At 39.6% G+C, this 21775-nt stretch overlaps 1 pseudogene across 1 annotated transcript in view; it reads left to right on the top strand.

Annotated features, from left to right (window-relative positions):
• LOC148000168 (amphiphysin-like) overlaps positions 1-21775 on the top strand; it is an 87977-nt pseudogene that overhangs the window by 20160 nt on the left and 46042 nt on the right. Inside the window, exons 5-8 of the transcript XR_015641693.1 lie at positions 10870-10945; positions 11527-11609; positions 13760-13898; positions 15059-15187. The product of XR_015641693.1 is annotated as an amphiphysin-like (transcript). The remainder of the gene's footprint in view (positions 1-10869; positions 10946-11526; positions 11610-13759; positions 13899-15058; positions 15188-21775) is intronic.

Here is a 21775-nt window from a genome sequence, read left to right as displayed (position 1 = left end):
GAATAGGAGCCATATGGATTGTAAAAGCCAGAGGTGATGGGTGACTGAAAGAAAACAGTGTCTTCCAGACACAACAGGACTGATGCACATATGAACTCACAGAGCCTATGGTAGCATGCATAGGATCTGCAAGCACTCAGGACAGATGACATCCCAGCCCTGAGAAGGGGCAGGGGACATGAGCTCCTGCCCCTAATCAAGAAGCAACTGATATTGCCTAGCAATGAAAAAAAAAGTAGTTTTCTCCAATGGAGTCCCACTGGGTATATATAACATTTAAGGCCAGGCCTCAGGCCCGGGAGTAGTTGGGAAACAAAACAAACTCAATGCATTTTGTAGACTTTTTATCTCATTTTGTTTTGTTTCGACATTTTTTTCTTATTGGTCTTATGATTATTTATTTTGATTTCTGTTTTTGTGGTTTTGTGGAGGTTTTATTTTTTTCTGATAATGAGAAATGTTTATTATTGTTTTTCAGTATATTAAAACAAACTATAAAGCCATATGTATATTATGACAGTTCAAGTCACCAAGTTTATGTCATGAATATATATGTGTGTGTTAGAAAAGTACATGTATGTATATAATAAAATACATAATCATGTATTTATATACCATATATATGCATTATATATATGTACCTAACTTTTTTGCCGGTCTGAAACTACATACACTAATATGTATTCAATGATTACTCTTTAGTTGTTGAAGGGTGTAACTTGGGAGTGTGTACATTTAATTATATATATCAGTATGTATATACATACATATGTGTATATGTATATATATATATATATATATATATATATATATATTCTTTAATCTTCTTTTCCAGTCCTATTGTTATCCCCCTCCAAGTTCACCCATTGACATTTCTTCATTCCATTTCTCTTCCTCTTCCATCTTCAAGAAGATGTCCCACCCACTAGGCCACCCCACTCCCTGGGGCCTCAAGTCTCTAGAGGGTTAGGTGCAGCTTCTCTCACTGAGGCCAGTCCTCTACTGTATATGTGTAGGGGGCCTCATACCAGTTAGTGTATGCTACTTGGCTGGTGGCTCAGTGTCTGAGAGATCTCAGGGCTCCAGGTTAGTTGAGACTGCTGGTCTTCCTATGGGGTCTCCCTCCTCCTTGACTTCTTCCAGCCTTAGCCTAATTCAACCACAGGTGTCCCGAGCTTCTGTCCATTGGTTGGGTGTAAGTGTCTGTGTCTGATGTGTTCAGCTGCTTGTTGGGCCTGTTGGAGGACAGCCATGCTAAATTCCTGTCTATAAGCACACCATACCATAGTGTCAGGTCTTGTAGACTCTTCCTGAGACCTCCTTTCTCTGGAACTCCTTTCCCTAAGCTTCTTCTCCATTTTTGTGTTTGCTTGTTTTAAAAATGAAACAAAAAAGAGAGAGGAAAGAACAAGCATGGGCAAGCATGGTGGTGGGGAAGATTTCAGAGGCACTAGGGTAGGAGAAAACATGATTAAAATATATTGTATAAAAAAATGAATTTAAAAAGTTTACAAAAGCCCAGAAAGTCATCAGTCTTACACAAGTCTTAAAGGTAGGGTATAGGTGCTTGCAAATGAAGTAATAGGGATTTTTCATGGGATAAGTTAGATGTGAGACAGTGGGTTGCTCCAATTCCCAGATGAAGCCATGAGAGTGATCAAGAAGCAGGATCTGGCACAGATGTGGAAGAACAGGGATTAACAAGATGCTTGGGCCTTGGGATGCGTACTTGCTGTTTAGATAGATCACCATAGGAGTGTAGAGTTCTGTTATGTTCCTGTTAGGACTGAGTGTGTGAAGGTAACAGCGTATATGTGGGCTTGCATATTTCTCAGAACAAAATATGTCTCAGTGATACCCACCTAGTGATGGTGATGTCATCAAAACTGCTGGCTTAAAAAAAGGTTCTTGACAGCAAATCAGAAGGAGTCCTGTTGAGTCCTGAAGTGGTAAAGTCTCAAAATCCTTTATTGATGAAGAACTTGTGAAATGAGCCTTCTAAGAAATATCAGCGCCCAGAGCCTCACACTTTGTACATATATATTTCACTAATTTTCACATTAGTGTTTTATAAGTCAAGGCCCATTGGAGTGAACCCTCCCAATGGCTTTTTCATTTATCTATTTATCCTGTACTTACTCACATAATAATCACTGTGTGTCTTCTGTGTACTAGGTTACGTATCCAGGGCCAAGAATGCAGTTGTGAACAAGTCAAAGGCCCTTTTGGAAACAGTCCCTGATTTTTTTTTTTTATTGTAGAAAACTTCTATAGGATAAGTTGTATCACCACTACGTCCATTTTTTTCTCTAAATTAAGACATGCTACTTAATTTTTAAATTCTAAAATGAAAGAAAATATTATGAAGGCAAACATGCTTATTTAGCTATTGAAATATATTGTTTCTTTCTAGAACTGCCCCAATTATCTCTAGATAAAAACTGATATAACAGATGATGTGACAGAGAAACAAAAATTAATCATGGAAATGTAGTGTCTTAGTTGCTATTACTTCAATACAATACCATGACAAAGGCAACTTAAGGAAAAAGGGTTTATTTGGCTTGCACGTCCACAATACAGTCCAATGTGGCAATGAAGTTAGTGTCATGAGCTTGAGGGAGCTGGTCACGTTACACCCACAGCCTGTAGAAGTCAGCAACAGCTATGTGCATGCAAGTACTCTGCTTAGTCCGACTCTCACACATTTCAGGATTCTCTGCTTAGGGCATATGTCACTCCCACTGGGTAGGTCATCTCAACTCAATTAACATAATCAAAATAACCTCCTGTAGTCATACCCAGAGGCACATCTCCCAGCTGCTTCTAACATCTATAAAGTAGTGGTGAGGCCTTGTCACCAGAGGAAGAATGTCATCAGGATGGTCTATAAGAGCATAAGGCCTCACCTTACAGCCAGTTTCTCTGCTTCGTGTTTGCTATTTAAGATGTGGTCTTGCAGATTCCTTCCACTGCTGCCGTACTGTCTCCAACATTATGGCTTCTTATCACTCTGGAATTGTAGGCCAAATAAACTGATGCTTGCCCTCGTCATGGTGTTCTATCAAAGCAAAAGACAAGTAAACGAAGCTCTCACTAGTCAACTTTAATGACCTCTGTACTCATCAAGTCAATTCTGGCCCATCCTTCTGGCCAGCCTGTGTGTGTCCTCTCAAGCAAATGTTTGTGGCTGGGTTCTTTTAGCTGTTTGTGCCCCACATCCATTTGTTTCTTTTTTTATATTTAACTGTGGCATCTTTGCATTCATATTCGGTTCTATACTTTGCTTTTATAATTCCATTTAATTATAATGGTGCAAATGCTCATTAATTAAGTCCCTGACCTTAGCTTTTACTATTTCCCAATGACACTATGCCAGAGTTTTTATTACTGTATTCCTATATGCAAAAGTACATATACATGTGTAAATACATATATTTTTGCCCTGTATCTGTGGATAATCAGTTCCCAGATCGCCTAAGGGAAGCAAAACCTTATGTAAAATAAAGTGACATTGTATTTGTGTATCACTTCCTTACATCATGTTATGAACTTTCACTCATCTCTAAATTATGTAGAAGACCTAATGCCATGACAACATTATGCAGATAGCTGTTTTGTTAGAAACTGCAAAGAGTAAGATGGTGAGAGAACCCTGTCTCCAGTGCAGATGCCCTTTGTTTTCTGATGGTTTAACCCATGGACAGTTAAGGTACAGTGTACAGAGCCATGGATGTAAAGAACCATCTGCATTCATGCATATGTGAAATATATGTTTTGAAATCAGTTACAATAAAAATAGGTGAAATCAGGGTCACCTGGTGTCTGGGTAGAGGAAATAGAATGTAATGTAGCAAGGATTTAAGGTACAAGGTAAACCACAGAAAAACAGTGCCTTATTTATGGGGCAGATTTACCATTTAATTATCACTTCATTTCAGAATTCTTACATTTGGCTCCAAGTTTTTTCTAATTTAGTTAAAATTCAAAAACACCTAATTAAAGCAGAACTTGCTGACAGGGAAATAGAAGTCGTGGTTAAAATTTTTTTGTGAAGTAGTCTATGATATTTTTAAATAACATTTCTCTTTTTTGGGGTTTAAAAATTGATTTTCTCTACCTGTGAACTGCATGACCCTAGACAGTTTATCCCATTTACTTTTTCTTTTTTTTTTCTTTTCTTTTTTATTTTTTTCTCCATCTTTATTAATTTGGGTATTTCTTATTTACATTTCAATTGTTATTACCTTTCCTGGTTTCCAGGCAAACATCCCCCTAACCCATCCCCTTCCCCTTTTATATGGTTGTTCCCCTCCCCATCCTCTCCCCATTACCTCCCTCCCCGCAACAATCACATTCACTGGGGGTTCAGTCTTAGCAGGACCAAGGGCTTCCCCTTCCAGTGGTGCCCTTACTAGGCTATTCATTGCTAACTATGCAGTTGGAGTCCAGGGTCAGTCCATGTATAGTCTTTGGGTAGTGGCTTAGTCCCTGGAAGCTCTGGTTGGTTGGCATTGTTGTTCATATGGGGTTTCAAGCCCCTTCAAGCTCTTTCAGTCCTTTCTCTAATTTCTTCGGCGGGGGTCCCGTTCTCAGTTGAGTGGTTTGCTGCTGGCATTGGCCTATGTATTTGCCATATTCTGGCTGTGTCTCTCAGGAGAGATCTACATCCAGTTCCTGTCAGCCTGCACTTCTTTGCTTCATCCATCTTATCTAGTTTGGTGGTTGTATATGTATGGGCCACATGTGGGGCAGGCTATGAATGGGCGCCATTTACTTTTTCTAGTAAATGAGGTTCACCGTCCCAGGGGATTTTTGTAAGCATCAAATGAAGAAACAAATAAAAGCAACTCTCTGGCTCCTGGATCCACTAACATTGGTGTTTTCTCCGTTCACTCTCATTGGAATTCTATGCACTGGAAGGCTTAGCTTAAGCAACAGAAGATCAGAAGTTTTCTGTCATCCAAGACCTTACTTCGTTTTGTTTTGTTTTGTTTTTTTTCCCCTGGGAGTTCAGATCTAGTTGAATAATCAGGATTCTTCAGTTATTTTTGAGAATGCTTGAGTTCAGGGATAGTGATTCCCCCTGAAGTCCTTTTATTGTTGAGGATAGAAAATATATATTTTACTCATTTTTAGATGTGTGTATTATTGAGGATATTATCTCTATAAAATGTCCTATGTTTTAGTTTGCTTACTTTGAGATGGCACCTCATAAATGTCATGCAAAAATAATGTAATTGAGACTGACCTTGCTGAGTTAGTACATAATGAAAATGAAGGTTTTGAAATGTACTGAGTTCCATCTCATGTGTGATGTGTTTGAAGATGCATTAAGAAGTTTATTAAGTAATAAAGTAAGTTTACTATACCTGTAACTGAAAAAGAAGGAAAGGAAGTATGGGAGGTGTCAATGGCCATGTCTGAGTGGCAATATGAAGCAGTGTGCAGTGTCAGGAGGCCCCACAGAAAAACCTAAGAAGAAGAAATAATGATAGCTCTACCAGGGCCCTCAAAGAAAATAGAACCTCAAGAAGCTGAGAACAGAGGACACCCCATTGTTGAATTTGTTCCAGGAATACCCATTACAATATAGGAAGACCAAATGCATGAGAACTTAGGATATTTCACCTTGACTGAACTTCCAGAGAGGGCTCAATGAGTGGAGGGACCAGGGGCTCCATGGCAGGCACTGGTGACATCATGGGACATGATAGGACAGCACAGTGGATGTCTCTGGTTTGAAAATATTGGGCTTGAGACCCCATATGAACAACAATGCCAACCAACCAGAGCTTCCAGGGACTAAGCCACTACCCAAAGTCTGTACATTTCAACTCGATTAACATAATCAAAATAACCTCCTGTAGTCATACCCAGAGGCTCATCTCCCAGCTGCTTCCCACCAGAGAACTACTAAAGCTGATAAACAACTTCAGCAAAGTGGCTGGTTATAAAATTAACTCAAATAAATCAGTAGCCTTCCTTTACACAAAAGAGAAACAAGCCGAGAAAGAAATTAGGGAAACGACACCCTTCATAATAGACCCAAATAATATAAAGTACCTCGGTGTGACTTTAAGCAAGCAAGTAAAAGGTTTGTACAATAAGAACTTCAAGACTCTGAAGAAAGAAAATGAAGAAGACCTCAGAAGATGGAAAGATCTCCCATGCTCATGGATTGGGAGGATTAATATAGTAAAAATGGCCATTTTACCAAAAGCAATCTACAGATTCAATGCAGTTCCCATCAAAATACCAATCCATTTCTTCAAAGAGTTAGACAGAACAATTTGCAAATTCATCTAGAATAACAAAAAACCCAGGATAGCTAAAACTATCCTCAACAATAAAAGGACTTCTGGGGGAATCACTATCCCTGAACTCAAGCAGTATTACAGAGCAATAGTGATAAAAACTGCATGGTATTGGTACAGAGACAGACAGATAGACCAATGGAACAGGATTGAAGACCCAGAAATCAACCAACACACCTATGGTCACTTGATTTTTGACAAAGGAGCCAAAACCATCAAATGGAAAAAAGACAGCATTTTCAGCAAATGGTGCTGGTTCAACTGGAGGTCAACATGTAGAAGAATGCAGATCTATCCATGCTTATCACCCTGTACAAAGCTTAAGTCCAAGTGGATCAAGGACCTCCACATCAAACCAGATACACTCAAACTAATAGAAGAAATACTAGGGAAGCATCTGGAACACATGGGGACTGGAAAAAATTTCCCGAACAAAACACCAATGGCTTATGCTCTAAGATCAAGAATCGACAAATGGGATCTCATAAAACTGCAAAGCTTCTGTAAGGCAAAGGACACTGTGGTTAGGACAAAACGGCAACCAAGAGATTGGGAAAAGATCTCTACCAATCCTACAACAGATAGAGGCCTTATATCCAAAATATACAAAGAACTTAAGAAGTTAGACCGCAGGGAGACAAATAACCCTATTAAAAATGGGGTTCACCTGCGTAAAGCTTCTGTGGACTGGGGAACTCTGCCCTGGTTGTACAGATCTCAGAAATGGTTCCATTGTCTGCTGGTTGTTCCAGAGAAAAATGACTGATCCTGAACTGTCCTAGAAAAGACCTTGACACTTTCGCTGCTATTGTAGCAGCCATTACTGCTGCAGATATTGTGTCTGCAGTGTCTGGAGTTATCCTCCCCAAATCTATTGTTAGACAAGCACAGTGGGTAAACTTTCTGGAGTAGTTACTAACAATTGGGAATTCTAAATTCTATTATAGGAGCGGCTTAACTACAGCCCTTGGTGGTAACAGCTGAGGTGAACCAGATGAGGTGCCCGCTACTTATCGAGAGTGGCTCTGTTTGGTGCAGCCCTATGCTGTGAATTAGTGTTCATGCTATGCTTGGTTTGCAAACTCAGATCTCAACAGAAACGTGACAAGGCTGTTATCACTCAAGCACTTGTGGCCATTGTACTAGGGGCCTCCCCTGGAATTAGGTTATCTATGCTCAGGAATTAGTTGGTATCTGAGTTCTCTGCTCTTGCACCCCATGGATCTGTGGATCCATTGCACTGGGATGAGAGAGACTCTCTCTCAGTATCTGAGTTCTCTGCTCTTGCACCCCATGGATCTGTGGATCCATTGCACTGGGATGAGAGAGACTCAATGATCCTCTGATCAGCCCTTCCACATTGCTGAGGTTTCCTCATTGCATGCGATAGGGTGATCATGATTTGTTATAAAATAAATGATTTGTTATAAAATATAAATAATAAGGGGGAGATGTAGAGGGCCGCTGCCACCACAAGATGGCGCTGGCTTCCACTGCGCCCCATGTGGAAGGCCAGGATAGCTCCCGCCATTACAAGATGGCGCTGGCCTTCACCGCACCAGCCGACTTCCTTTCAGGAAGTTAACTGTGTGCGCATGTGCAAGAGTGCCTTCGTGCAAGGTCTTTGCCCACTCCGGGGCGTGCCTATTGAGATCATGGGTAAGCGACCAATCAGGTGTGGATGCGCTGCGCTAGGGTGTATATAAACCGCGCCATGCGGGCGCACGGGGCTTCTCCTTAAGATTTTAATAAAAGTTTGGCTGTAGCAAGGAAAAAAAATGGGGTTCAGAGCTAAACAAAGAATTCACAGCTGAGGAATGCCGAATGGCTGAGAAACACCTAAAGAAATGTTCAACATCTTTAGTCATAAGGGAAATGCAAATCAAAACAACCCTGAGATTTCACCTCACACCAGTGAAATGGCTAAGATCAAAAACTCAGGTGACAGCAGATGCTGGCGAGGATGCAGAGAAAGAGGAACACTCCTCCATTGTTGGTGGGATTGCAGACTGGTACAACCATTCTGGAAATCAGTCTGGAGTTTCCTCAGAAAATTGGACATTGAACTGCCTGAGGATCCAACTATACCTCTCTTGGGCATAACCCAAAAGATGCCCCAACATATAACAAAGACACGTGCTCCACTATGTTCATCACAGCCTTATTTATAATAGCCAGAAACTGGAAAGAACCCAGATGCCCTTCAACAGAGGAATGGATACAGAAAATGTGGTACATCTACACAATGGAATATTACTCAGCTATCAAAAACAATGACTTTATGAAATTCATAGGCAAATGGTTGGAACTGGAAAATATCATCCTGAGTGAGGTAACCCAATCACAGAAAATCACACATGGTATGCACTCATTGATAAGTGGCTATTAGCTCAAATGCTTGAATTACCCTAGATGGCTAGAACAAATGAAACTCAAGACAGATGATCAAAATGTGAATGCTTCACTCCTTCTTTAAAAGGGGAACAAGAATACCCTTGGCAGGGAATAGAGAGCAAAGATTAAAACAGACACCGAAGGAACACCCATTCAGAGCCTGCCCCACATGTGGCCCATACATATACAGCCATCCAATTAGACAAGATGGATGAAGCAAAGAAGTGCAGGCTGACAGGAGCCGGATGTAGATCGCTCCTGAGAGACACAGCCAGAATACAGCAAATACAGAGGCGAATGCCAGCAGCAAACCACTGAACTCAGAATAGGACCCCCATTGAAGGAATCAGAGAAAGAACTGGAAGAGCTTGAAGGGGCTCGAGACCCCATATGTACAACAATGCCAAGCAACCAGAGCTTCCAGGGACTAAGCCACTACCTAAAGACTATACATGGACTGACCCTGGACTCTGACCTCATAGGTAGCAATGAATATCCTAGTAAGAGCACCAGTGGAAGGGGAAGCCCTGGGTCCTGCTAATACTGAACCCCCAGTGAACTAGATTGTTGGGGGGAGGGTGGCAATGGGGGGAGGATGGGGAGGGGAACACCCATAAAGAACGGGAAGGGGAGGGATTAGGGGGATGTTTGCCCGGAAACTGGGAAATGGAACAACACTTGAAATGTATAAAAGAAATACTCAAGTTAATAAAAAAAATAATAATAAAATAAAATAAAATCTAAATACTTTCCTACAAAAAAATTTCTTGTGAAATAGTCTATGATATTTTTAAATAACATTTCTCTCTTTTGGGGTTTAAAAATTGATTTTCTCTACCTGTGAACTGCATGACCCTAGACAGTTTATCCCATTTACTTTTTCTTTTTTTTCTTTTCTTTTTTCTTTTTTTCTCCATCTTTATTAACTTGGGTATTTCTTATTTACATTTCAATTGTTGTTACCTTTCCCAGTTTCAAGGCAAACATCCCCCTAGCCCCTCCCCCTCCCCTTCTACATGGGTGTTCCCCTCCCCATCTTCTCCCCATTACCTCCCCCCCACCAATCCCGTTCACTGGGGGTTCAGTCTTGGCAGGACCAAGGGCTTGCCCTTCCACTGGTGCCCTTACTAGGATAATCATTGCTATCTATGCAGTTGGAGCCCAGGGTCAGTCCATGTATAGTCTTTGGATAGTGGCTTAGTCCCTGGAAACTCTGGTTGGTTGGCATTGTTGTTCATATGGGGTCTCAAGCCCTTTCAAGCTCTTTCAGTCCATTGTCTAATTCCTTCAGCGGAAGTCCCGTTCTCAATTCAGTGGTTTGCTGCTGGCATTCACCTATGTATTTGCTGTATTCTGGCTGTGTCTCTCAGGAGAGATCTACATCCAGTTCCTGTCAGCCTGCACTTCTTTGCTTCATCCATCTTATCTAGTTTGGTGGCTATATATGTATGGGCCACATGTGGGGCAGGCTCTGAATGGGCACCATTTACTTTTTCTAGTAAATGAGGTTCACCGTCCCAGGGGATTTTGGTAAGCATCAAATGAAGAAACAAATAAAAGAAACTCTCTGGCTCCTGGATCCACTAACCTTCGTGTTTTCTCTGTTCACTCTCATTGGAACTGCACTGGAAGGCTTAGCTTAAGCAAGAAAAGATCAGAAGTTTTCTGTCATCTAAGACCTTACTTAGTTTTTTTTTTTCTGAGAGTTCAGATCTAGTTGAATAATCAGGATTCTTCAGTTATTTTTGAGAATGTCATTGAAACAATAAAATGAATTAAAGTAATTGTTACCCAACTAAATGAAAAATAATTAAGTAAAATAGTGTCCAGATACTCTTTATGTGGAGAAAGAATTTATCCTGGCTAAATCTTTGTTTGGCTTTTGTGCTTACTCTTAGGGAACTGTGATAAAGACAGACAATTTGCTACATGTCCCAGTACCCTTCCCATAGCTTCCCCTTACAAATGTGTTTGAGATGTTGCCAATGAGCAGCTCGTGTGCTGAACAGTGGAGGAAAGTCAGGTTTACTCTAGGATGCTGTTGAACTCAATATTTTTCAAAGTTATATATTAGAAACATAGTCTTAATTTGTTTCAGGGCCATTAAAAGCTACTTTTGCTAACAGCTCCCTCTTTTATTTGTGTTTCCCCTTGGTAGACGAGTTGGGTTTTATGTCAATACTTTCAAAAATGTCTCCAGCCTTGAGGCCAAGTTTCACAAGGAAATCGCAGTGGTGAGTAATGCTGACTGTTGCTCTTATGGAAAGTAATGCAAAGGGCATTGTATAGAATTGTCAACTAGCTTACCCTTCCATGGATGTTGTAGCGGTACTGTGTTACTACTCTCTGAACTATTTGCACTGGTTTTGAAGATTTTATTACAGCCCCACTATTTTACTTCCTCCTCTGTTAGCTGAAAATTTGGAATTTTAAATGATCTTCTAAATTAGTATATATATATATAAACCTGGTCTCAAATTATTTAGATAAGCAGCAGTAATGGTGTTCTCTATTACCTTAGTTCACCAGGACAGTCATAGGACTATTTGTTAATAGATTTAAGATAATCACCTTGTCATTTCTGCTTCATGTCCTATTGAATACATGTCTGATTGATCCAGCAAGTAGCACATTCTTTTCACTGTATAAAGTTATTTCAACTTAGGTGTAGATTTTAAATGTGGTATGTGGAATTTCAAGACCAATCTAATTCCCAGAAGAGTTGTAGCTTCTCACTAAACAAGTTCATTCATGGGGAGGAAAACATGGGTGGCCACCAGAATATCCTGTGTTTAACAGGCTTCTGTCTTCTTAGCTTTGCCACAAGCTTTATGAAGTGATGACGAAACTTGGTGATCAGCACGCTGACAAGGCCTTCAGCATTCAAGGAGCTCCCAGGTACGCCACTGGTCCTCTGACCAGTGCAAGTGAGCTGCATGTGCAAGTGATATCCTATGTATTGAACGTTCTAGAGCCTGGAGACCACATTGTACTATTCTAGTCACCTTATAAAAATCTAAAAGGAGCCCTTCCACCTAGACAGTGATCCCAAACTTAGGTTTTTGGCTCTTACATTTACTTCTTGCCTTCATTCACATCAAGATGCTACTGGTCACAGCAGAAGTGAGTAGCTGCTTCTGATGAACATGGAACCAGAGAGCAACAGTTGGGATAGTCACCATTTCTCCTTGTTACTTCATCTGCAATAGAGAAAACCCCTCCAGCTTTGTGCTCATTGTTCACTACTAAAGAAAGGAAAAGAGTGGAAGAGATCTCGCCGCCCACCCTCTCTCTACCTCTGCTTTGCCATTTGCCCTGCAACATGGCTTTGTTAGTGTTCCATGGCATGTTGTTATGAATGGGCCAGTCAGAGACTGAGGGCCCAGTGGCACAGCTGAGCTGTATACCTTGGTTTGACTGCATGCTTACTTTCTCCTATGATTTTATCTCACCTAACAAGCCTTGAGCAGTCAGAAGCCCCAGGTTTCAGTTACATACATTTAAGGTCAATTTGCTTTGTTTTCCTTATTCAAGTACAATAACCTTTGTAATTAAAGAACCCATTTAAATATCTATAGAAAAAGTAGGGTCCAATGGAATAAAATTATTCCTAAGGTGATGGTCAGTTCTGAGACTCTACACTTGTAGTTTTTAATGCCAATCATTATAAACACTTATAGGAATGTATGTACAGACTCATCCATTGACATATGCAGTTTCCAACCTTTCCGCATGTCAGCATCTGATGATGACTGTTTTGATCATGGACTTCTCTTTAGAGTACCTACCTATAACTACAGCCTCTGCTATAGCTGCCAGGGAAGCCAGAGTGTCTTTTCTCTCCAGGGGAAAGGTGTGACCTAAAGTAATCTAAGAAAAGAACAGGATTAAGGCTCCAACATTGTTTTTTACATTGTTGAGCTAAGAATAAGAGAATAATAAGAATATTCAAATTACCTTTTGGATATTATAAAACTAAGGCATGTTAAGAGTGGCTTGACATGGAAATGAAGTCAACAGAAGCATTTGCAAATATCAGTTTCATAATCAGTTAAAGCAAGAAGTCGGGTTACAGCCACTTGACAAGTGTCTCTTATTTTTATTCCTTTTCAAAAACATTCTCTGCAGAGCGAGGTGGTGAGTTAGCTCTGAAGGCAGTCTTTAGAATAGAGTATAGATTGGGCTGTTTCTAGTCAGAGGTCATGATTGCTGGCTAAGAGCCGCAATCATGTAGAGTGTCTTTAAAAGAATGTGGCTCCCTTAGCTCCTGAATGTGTAGATCATGCTGCTGTGTCTGTACTCTTATTTAGGTCACAGACTCTGCTCCGTCTGCTGTTGTCTTTAGATGTTCTTAGAGAGTAGGATGTGCCATCTGAGTCATCATGTTAAGCTGTTCCCAAGCATCTGGCAAGGTGCCTAGAACATGATGGCTTCTTAGGAAGTTGTGGTATCTCACCTGTCATGTGGTCTGCTGGTGCCCTGAGGTGTCTGAGTTAGTCATTGTTTCATAAAGTACACAAAGAAGTATTTTGTAACTCTCTAAACATAATTCAAAAGGCACTCCTGAAAAAGATTTATGAACTCTCTTCCAAGTTGCCTTTGAAATTAAAAGTCACAGCTTTCTGGGTAACTTTCTATGATTGTGGGGTGACATGATTCTGTTGTAGAGCAGAAGTGAAGCTGGTTTTCTTACTACGCCTTACGTTGGGATGTGGAGCTGATTTGGCATGTGGCGAGAACAAGATTTTATACTAAGATATAAATGCAACTGTCGTAAAGCACTGCAGTTTTTCTTTGTTTTTAACCTATTTACACCTCATTATTTACATATCTAAAACCAAGCATGGTTGACCGTGGTTCACAGGGAGCAATCAATAGTGACAGTTTCCAACATCCATTACTACTTCTAACAGCTAGAAATAACCTGGAAGTGGGGGATGAAATAACAGTGACATTAAGCTTCAGGATTTCTCTGGGGTAAAGAATATTGGGTTTTAAGAATCCTGCTTCTCAGAAGGCTTCTTGCTCAACCCTCTGTGTCTATCCAGTGATTCGGGTCCTCTTCGCATTGCAAAGACACCATCACCCCCAGAGGAGGCTTCACCCCTCCCTAGCCCAACGGCTAGTCCCAACCACACATTAGTACCTGCATCTCCTGCCCCAGTGCGACCCAGATCACCTTCACAGGTATGATGTGTGCATCAGGGCCATGGAAGAATTCATGGGGAAGTGACTTTCTTTGGGATTCTCTTGTTAAGCATTATAAGCATTATAGAAAGTTTCTATGACAAGACTAAGGCATGATACAGTGATATTATTATTGCCATTGTCTGCTTTTTTTATTTGATTTTTGTGTTTCCTCCTATGCTCAGTTTTTTTATTCTTTTGGGTGTTCTAGCCCCATCCCCACCTTCTTGGCCTGGACTATACTCATCTTTACCTTCACTTGTTCCTGGACTCCTGCCATTCAGAGGCTGAAGGAGTCTGTTCAGTGATGGAGTACTTGCTGGGTTGGCCCATGCTCTGAGCAGCTATTAGCTTTGAAAAGGAAAAACCCTATCTACAAAACTCCATTCATTCTACATTCCTCCTGAACTGAATCTTCTTTTCAGTGCTCCATTGGAGTCAATGACCACCCGGAACTGGGGTATTGGGAGACATCTCATCCCCCAAATTGTGTTACACATGAGTGGCCACTCAGTGAAAGCCAAGTAATGACCAGGCAAAATGAACTAAAGAGAAGATCCCACCACTCTTGATTTCCCTGCATTGTGTGAACATAATATTTCTGTAGCTACATTTAACATTCATGGTCCAGTATAAGCTTTATGAATATGGCTGAAGCTGCAACATTGTAAGAAGATAAGTGTAGTAGATTCTAATGTTTAAAATTCCTGAGTGGAAAGAGAAGTGGGAACTGTCTTTTGTTGACCTCATTGACTCATTTGGGGAAAACAAATGAAGAAGAAAACAAAACAAAACAAAACAAAACAAAAAACCCATCTGGCTTGATTTTTGTTTTGAAATTCCATTTGTTTTCTTATGAGAGAAATCAATGGTAGATGAGCTGAGAGAAAGAATGGCTTCCGGGTGAGATCATAGGTCTTGCAGTTTGGGGCGTTGCTTAAATTAAGATGTATGGACTCTCATCAAGTGACCTGACTTCTTCCAATTAGACCAGTGCCTGTCAGTGTTTGGAGAGGCACCCAAGGGGACAGCATTCTTGACTTGAATCGAGTAGGCTTACACCTTTGTATAGATCAGTTTCAGTTAGATGTCTGCTTGCATATCTGTGCTCATCTGACACTTCCTCAAAGGCTACTATGTTTGTATTTAATGCTTCCCAGACAAGGAAAGGGCCTCCTGTCCCACCTCTGCCTAAAGTCACCCCAACAAAGGAACTACAGCAGGAGAACATCATCAATTTCTTTGAGGACAACTTTGTACCAGAAATCAATGTGACAACACCTTCCCAGGTGAGTGCTCAGGACAGCTGAATGACCATCAAAGTGCCATGGTGGGCAGGACTCTCTGGTCAGCTGTAGATATCAGAGCCATTAATAAAATTTTATCACTTGTGCTTGCTTCATTGCTTTGTAATCAAAGGATTATTAAATGTAAGATGTATAGGATTTGAAAATTCTAATATTTATTGAATATATTACATATATGTGAAAGTATGTTGAAAAATATACAATGAAGAAGAGTTGCTGTCATCCTACCACTGTGACAAAACCTTGCATGCACTCTGGCCTATTTTTTTTCAATTTTTCTACCACGTCCTTGAGGATTTGTCAGTTTCACATTTTAAAATTCAAGTTGTGTGGTTATGCAGTCTTAATGTAGTAACTTCAGTTCATTGGTCATTTTTATGTCACAATATTATCGTAACTAAAGCACTGGACATTACTATCATACCAACTGGATATACTAACCCCTGACTCTTGACTAAATTTCAATTTCCAGATTTTATCAGCCTGCACCTTTTCTACTAGCCAGAGTCATTTCCTAGTTTTATTTTCACATTAACATTTGCACTGAGGATATTTTAGGATGATTTTTCCTTGTTCAGTTGCTTTAACCTGTGTCCACCAATAGCATCCTCTCAGTTACATCCTAAGTGGGAACTTTAGACCTCTAGAAGCCTGTGTACTTAGCTGAGGACACCCTGCCTAGGAGATGAGACTACTTAAGTGGCGCACAGAGTAGTTCCGAAGTAAAGATGAGGTCCAGAAGTGTTCTTTCTTTTTAAGTGTTTTTATTTCAAGTATTCTGGCTCAGTTACAAGGACCCTCATGGTGGGGAGAGGGAGAATCAAGGTACTTTTGAAAATTACAGATGCCAGGAGAGTCTGTAAGTACTTCTGGGAGCCTTAACTCACCCTACTACTGTTGAATGCTAGAGACAGAAAACAGTTGGCTAGAGGAAGGGAACAAGGTAGAAACCTCATAGTTTACAGGTAGAGCTGCTACCTGAGTTACGTACCATTTCTGTAGGATCTCATGGAACCGCTCTACTGGGGCGTAACTGATGGATTATGTGCCATGTTTGTTAGTCTGTCAGCTGAATTTGAAATTACTACCCACCAGAGATGTTCCTTGTCATTTAATCTGCTTTCTTTTAATTTTAAGGAGAGAAAGAAGAGGAATTCTGGTCTTGTTGATTTGGGGTGCGTGCGTGCATGTGTGTGTGTGTGTGTGTGTGTGTGTGTTGTGTTGTGTTTTGTGTTTTTACCTGAGAAGTACCCTGCCTCCAATAACTGGATCACAGAGTGTGAAATCCAATGCTTCTAATTCACCAAATGGTTCCTGGTTTCACACTAAGATGTGCAGAGAAGTGAAATGGGATTTATATTTTGGTTTGTCATTTTGGGGTTTTGAGTGGAGAAAAATCTAGTTTTATTTAAAATAGGCAGAACCTGTCTTCTCTGCAGTCCTTTAACAATTTCCTCAGTTGCTTGTTCTTCTGCAGCTGCAAGATTTTATGTCACTTAATGTATCTCCAGCAGTCCTTAGTCTTGGAACCTAATTCTGAGAACTACTACTTTGAACAGTTGGAAGTCTACATGGTTCAGATCAGTGATGGTGAACTGGCTGTCACAACGAATTAACAGCTTCTGTTTGTAGAGATGTCCAGCCAGTCCAAGGCTGTATAATGATGGCCCATTTATAACTGTCCCACTTAAAAGAGTCTGATTTCAAATGTTTCATATAAAATTTTTGGACATGTGTGTTAGGTGCTTATAATATTAGATGCATTGAACAGACTGTATATTAAGGCATAAGCTAATGGATTATAAAATCAGAATAATAATGTTTTGGGCAGTGCAAAGATAAATGGTTAAGAGAGGAAAGATACCAATTCTTGATGAGAAATGAGATAGTAATAGTTAAACTATTACTATTTCCAGAAAACTGGAAAACTGAGAATTATCTGAAAGGTTTCCCCTACATTACTGCAGAATGATCCTTTCCAGGTTGCCTTGGATTTTTGCTAAGTGAGTCATCCTACACTTAGAAGATCATTTATGGCCACAGTGGCTATTTTTATAATGCACTTAATGAGAAAGAAAAACACTTTTGTGTTAATCCTGGCCAGATGCTGCAAATGTAAGAAGCAAAATCTAACCTGTATGATGGAAAATCGCCTCGCAGCAATGCTTTCACTGTTGTGTCCCTGGAACTGAAAACAGAAATCCACTAAGCTTGCAGAGCCCTCTAATGGCCAAATTTTAATTAGATATAGCCCAGAATTTTCCATGGGAATGCTTTTTCATGCTCACAGGCACACCATGCATGGACTGTGAAAATACTTTTCCTGTTTTCCCAAAGTTTTGTTCACAAAAATAAAACTGCTAAAAGACAAGTTCATTTTTTCCAAATATTTTCTCCCAAGAACTTACAATCCTGTGCACAAATCCTTTATTGTGTTTTAATATCTGATTAATTCTTTGAGAATTTAATACTATATATTTTGATAATATTCACCTTTACCTAATTCCTTCAAGATCCACACCCTTCACTATCTACCTAAGTCATTGACACTGACAACAACTTCTCATTCTGTTTGTCCTTCGTGTTCTCGCCCTCCTCCTCCTCCTCCTCCTCCTCCTCCTCCTCCTCCTCCTCCTCCTTCTCCTCTTCCCTAATTAGACTCAATTTGTACTGTCCATATATTCTTAGGTGTGTATCCTTCCACTAAAGTGTGATTAATCTACCAAATATCATATCAATAAAGAAAACCAATACTCTCTGCAAAACTGAAGCTCAGTTACAGTCAGCGCCTCAAGTAATGTGTGTGACTTTGTACACACACCCTCCCTTCCATGTTCGTATCTTGTCTGGCTTGGACTCCTACAGGTTTTATGTATGTTGTCTAAACTACTGTCAGTTCATATGTGAAACTGCCCAGTTGTGTCCAGAAAACAGTTTCCTCGTAGTCTCCTACCACCACTGGCTCATATAATCTGTCTGTTCACCTCTTCCACAATGATCCCCATTGGAAAAAGGAGGGTTGTGATATAGATGGCCTATTAGAGTTGAGCATTACACAGCTAATTTCTAATTCTGTATACTTTGGCTAGTTGTGAGTCTCCTATGTTAAATGCTATGTACAGATGTTTGTCTGATGAAAGCTGAGAGATGCCTCAGTTTGTAGACATAATGATGTCACCAGGACTTGGTGTAATCTACATCCATTTAGGAGAATAATAGTAGTAGCTTTCCTGTTGCCTCTCTGACCGTTCGTCCTCAGGCTCTTAGCCCAACAATGGTAACAGGAATGGGTTTTTAACTTGCCTTAAATCCAATCAAAAAGGGATTCTTTATGCCCATGATATTCATACTACTATAGTGGCAGTGGCCATGTCTTGATAAGCAGTTGTTACTATCGATTTCAGGGTTCACAGCTGCGTGGATTGGTAGTTACATTCTCCTCTGGTAGCATGTAGCACACATCAACAAAAGTCAAAACAAACAACAAATAGTAAGACAAAAAATGCCCCTGCTCACCCCTGCACACAAACACAAAACATGGAGTCTGTTTTGTGTTGCCCAACTACTTGTGAGCATAGGCCTTCCAATAGAGTTATTGATACAGCCAGTGACACTCCACTAGAGAAAACTCATTTTCTCTTTCCCAGCAGGCATCAATTATAGATAGCTTCTGTATTTAGAGGTGATTTTTGCATCTCCCTTCTCCCAGTGATTTAAGTGCTTTAAATCATCCTGTGTATACTCTCACAGTGTCTGTGAGTTCACATATATATATGTTCTGTGGTGTCTAGAACATACTGCTTCCTTGTGACCATCTATGACAACTTCTGGCTTTTTCAATCTTTTACCTTCTCTTTCTCATAGTTAGATGCCTGAGCAATGAGGAGGGGTTAAATAATGACATTCTGTGTCTTGAGTGGGCCAAAGTCCCTTATTCTCTGTTCATTGCCCATTTGTGGGTCTGTGTTAGTTGTAATCACCACAGGAAAAGCATCTCTGATGAGAGTTGAGTGAGACACTTATCTATGGGTTTACCAGATATGTCATTAAGAGGCATTTAATTGTTTTCTTTTAACTGAATAATAGTAGTGTGTTTGTCCCGTAGGGCCCACGAACTATCTAGCCTCAGGTACTTAGGCACTTTAGGAGTATTAGGGTGGTTTTCATCTCGAGGAGTGTGCCTTAAGTCCAGCTTTTAAAAAGTGGTGGGTTACCTCCATATTTGTGTCATGACAATATTACACAAGTATCTGTGGCTATTTTCAACAGAATGACAATGTGCATTCCTAAAATACACTAATCTCATGCTGTGAAAATAGGCATTCAGGTGGAGGGGGTCATATGAGAAGAGTATCTCTATCGAGTTTCTCTTTGTAATAGCTCATGCTAGCATGCTCAAGGTTCTAAGAAGTGCTACAACAAAAAGCCCCAATTTGTCTTTCCATAAGCTACCTTCTCTAATGGTTCCAGACCTTGTTCTTGATAAGTAGGTTCGGTGATATATTTTAAGAAATGAAGATTTAAATTATATATCCCTGGGAAACCATTCCATGCATGTAGTAAGATCTTAATACTTCATATCAAAAATAAAGCAATCACATAGATACACACAATATCTAGGTACACCCATATAGGATTCATTTATCTTCAGAAAATGGATTAAAGTGCTTTCTAATTTACCTTGAGAACATAATTTCAAATCCATCCTTCTCTGTCACCAGAGACTTTCTTCTGGATTCTTGGCCCAGAGCAAGTTTTTTGTTTTATTTTGTTTATTGTTTGTTTGTTTGTTTTGCTTCCCATACACAATGTTTAATTTCTTGAAATGGACATGTCAGTGAAGTTCTGATATTAATCTTCATGGGATTATATCAGTTAAAGGTCATATTAGTCATAGGGAGCAATTTATTCAGCAGTCGCCTTCCCATAGGAAGACCTCATCAGACAATCAGTTTAGGTTGTCAATCCACTGGTCATCACAAAAGCTCATTCTAAGCAAAGCAGCCATCATCCATCTTCCTTGCCTTCTCTATCCCTGTTGACTTTCATACTTAGTCATAGCATGTTGAAGACCTTGCCTCAGTGCCATGATGCCGAGCTCAGAATGACTCTGTTCAACTGGCTTCCAAGAAAACAAAAACAAAATAACTAGGGAATCTGTTGTGTAGAATGTTGGGCTTATTGTGTGCTGTCTTGCCAGGACACTGCAGGCTTCCAAGTGTAGCAAATGTTAAAATAGGAGGAAGATGGTCAGTCAGTTTATAGATAAAAGGGGCCAGAGTTATGCTACTCTTTAAAATCTTTCTATAATAAATGTTGTGAGAAAAGCACTTGACAACATTATTTTTGAGTAAATTGCTCCATTATGAGATTGTGAATATTTAAATCCTATCAGTGTACTGTAGTTAATGTCAGTGTTCAGGTTAACTACAATCCATCTGCAACATACTCCTCACATGTTTCCAGTCTTAAATTACATTTCTCCAGCCACAACTTCCTCATATGTATTGATGAAATGCTACAACTTTGCTCATTGTTAGAAATTATCAACTATTTTCTTGTTTTTGCTATTTATATTCATAAAAAATTGTTCCTAATTGGCATTGCTCCTAGAAGCTTTATCTTCTGTCCCTTAAGCTTCCCATTTGACATCCTCTGGCTCATTAAAGAGTTCTAGAAGCATGCAAATACTTGAGATATAATAAACATCCTTAAAATGTGTTGAAAGAACAAAGAGGGAAAACAATCTCTAGAAGTAATACCAATCCCCTCACTGATCTGTCTCATTAAAATACTGTTATAATTCAACACTGTGTATGTACACATATGAAGTTATGAGGTCTAATTTTGAAGTACATGTTTTGTATCTAAATGTACTGTTGCTGTAGCTGTAAATTCCAATATGCGCTACCTCATATTACTTTGAAGGCTTTACATGCTGAAAATGATATATAATTAACACAAAAAGAATGTAAAATTAAACAAAGTACACGATAAAAATTAGGAAGTATAATTCCATTTCCAAGATGCAATATTTTAGCCATTGTATAATACATAGTATTCTCTTTAAATAGTGAAACAAAATATGGTTTTGAAAATTTAAATTTTTTAATTGAATATTTTACTACAAATATAAAACGATGATCTCATGTCAGTTTTACTTGATCCTATCGTGGTAAACAACAGGATGATTGCATTGTAAGGCTGTGTCATGCTAGATAACTCTTGCTACAGTGGTTCTTCATTGGTCAATATACTGTGTGTTAACATACACACATATTTAAAATGCACATATTTAAGGTGCATATTTAAAATGAACATACTACTAAGTTTTGACTTGTGTATACAGCTAAGAACCCACCAGAACAATGGATAAGAGCTGTTTTCCTGGTGTTGTCTAACTCTCCCATTATATTGGCTTTGAGGTCTGAATAACAAGTTTGCATCCAATGAAAGCAAAGAATTTGCTTTGTGTTACCTCTTTTTTTCTAATAAACGGCTATGTTGGAAACGTGATACTTTTGTAGGCAAACAGTTTCCCAAATTCTACATGGGGCACTGTTAGATTGT

The sequence above is a fragment of the Rattus norvegicus genome, chromosome 17, assembly GCF_021556685.1.
Source record: "Rattus norvegicus strain SHRSP/BbbUtx chromosome 17, alternate assembly SHRSP_T2T, whole genome shotgun sequence".
NCBI lineage: Eukaryota > Metazoa > Chordata > Mammalia > Rodentia > Muridae > Rattus > Rattus norvegicus.
The sequence above is the reverse complement of the archived record's forward strand: the minus strand, read 5'-3'. Positions and strand labels throughout refer to the sequence as shown.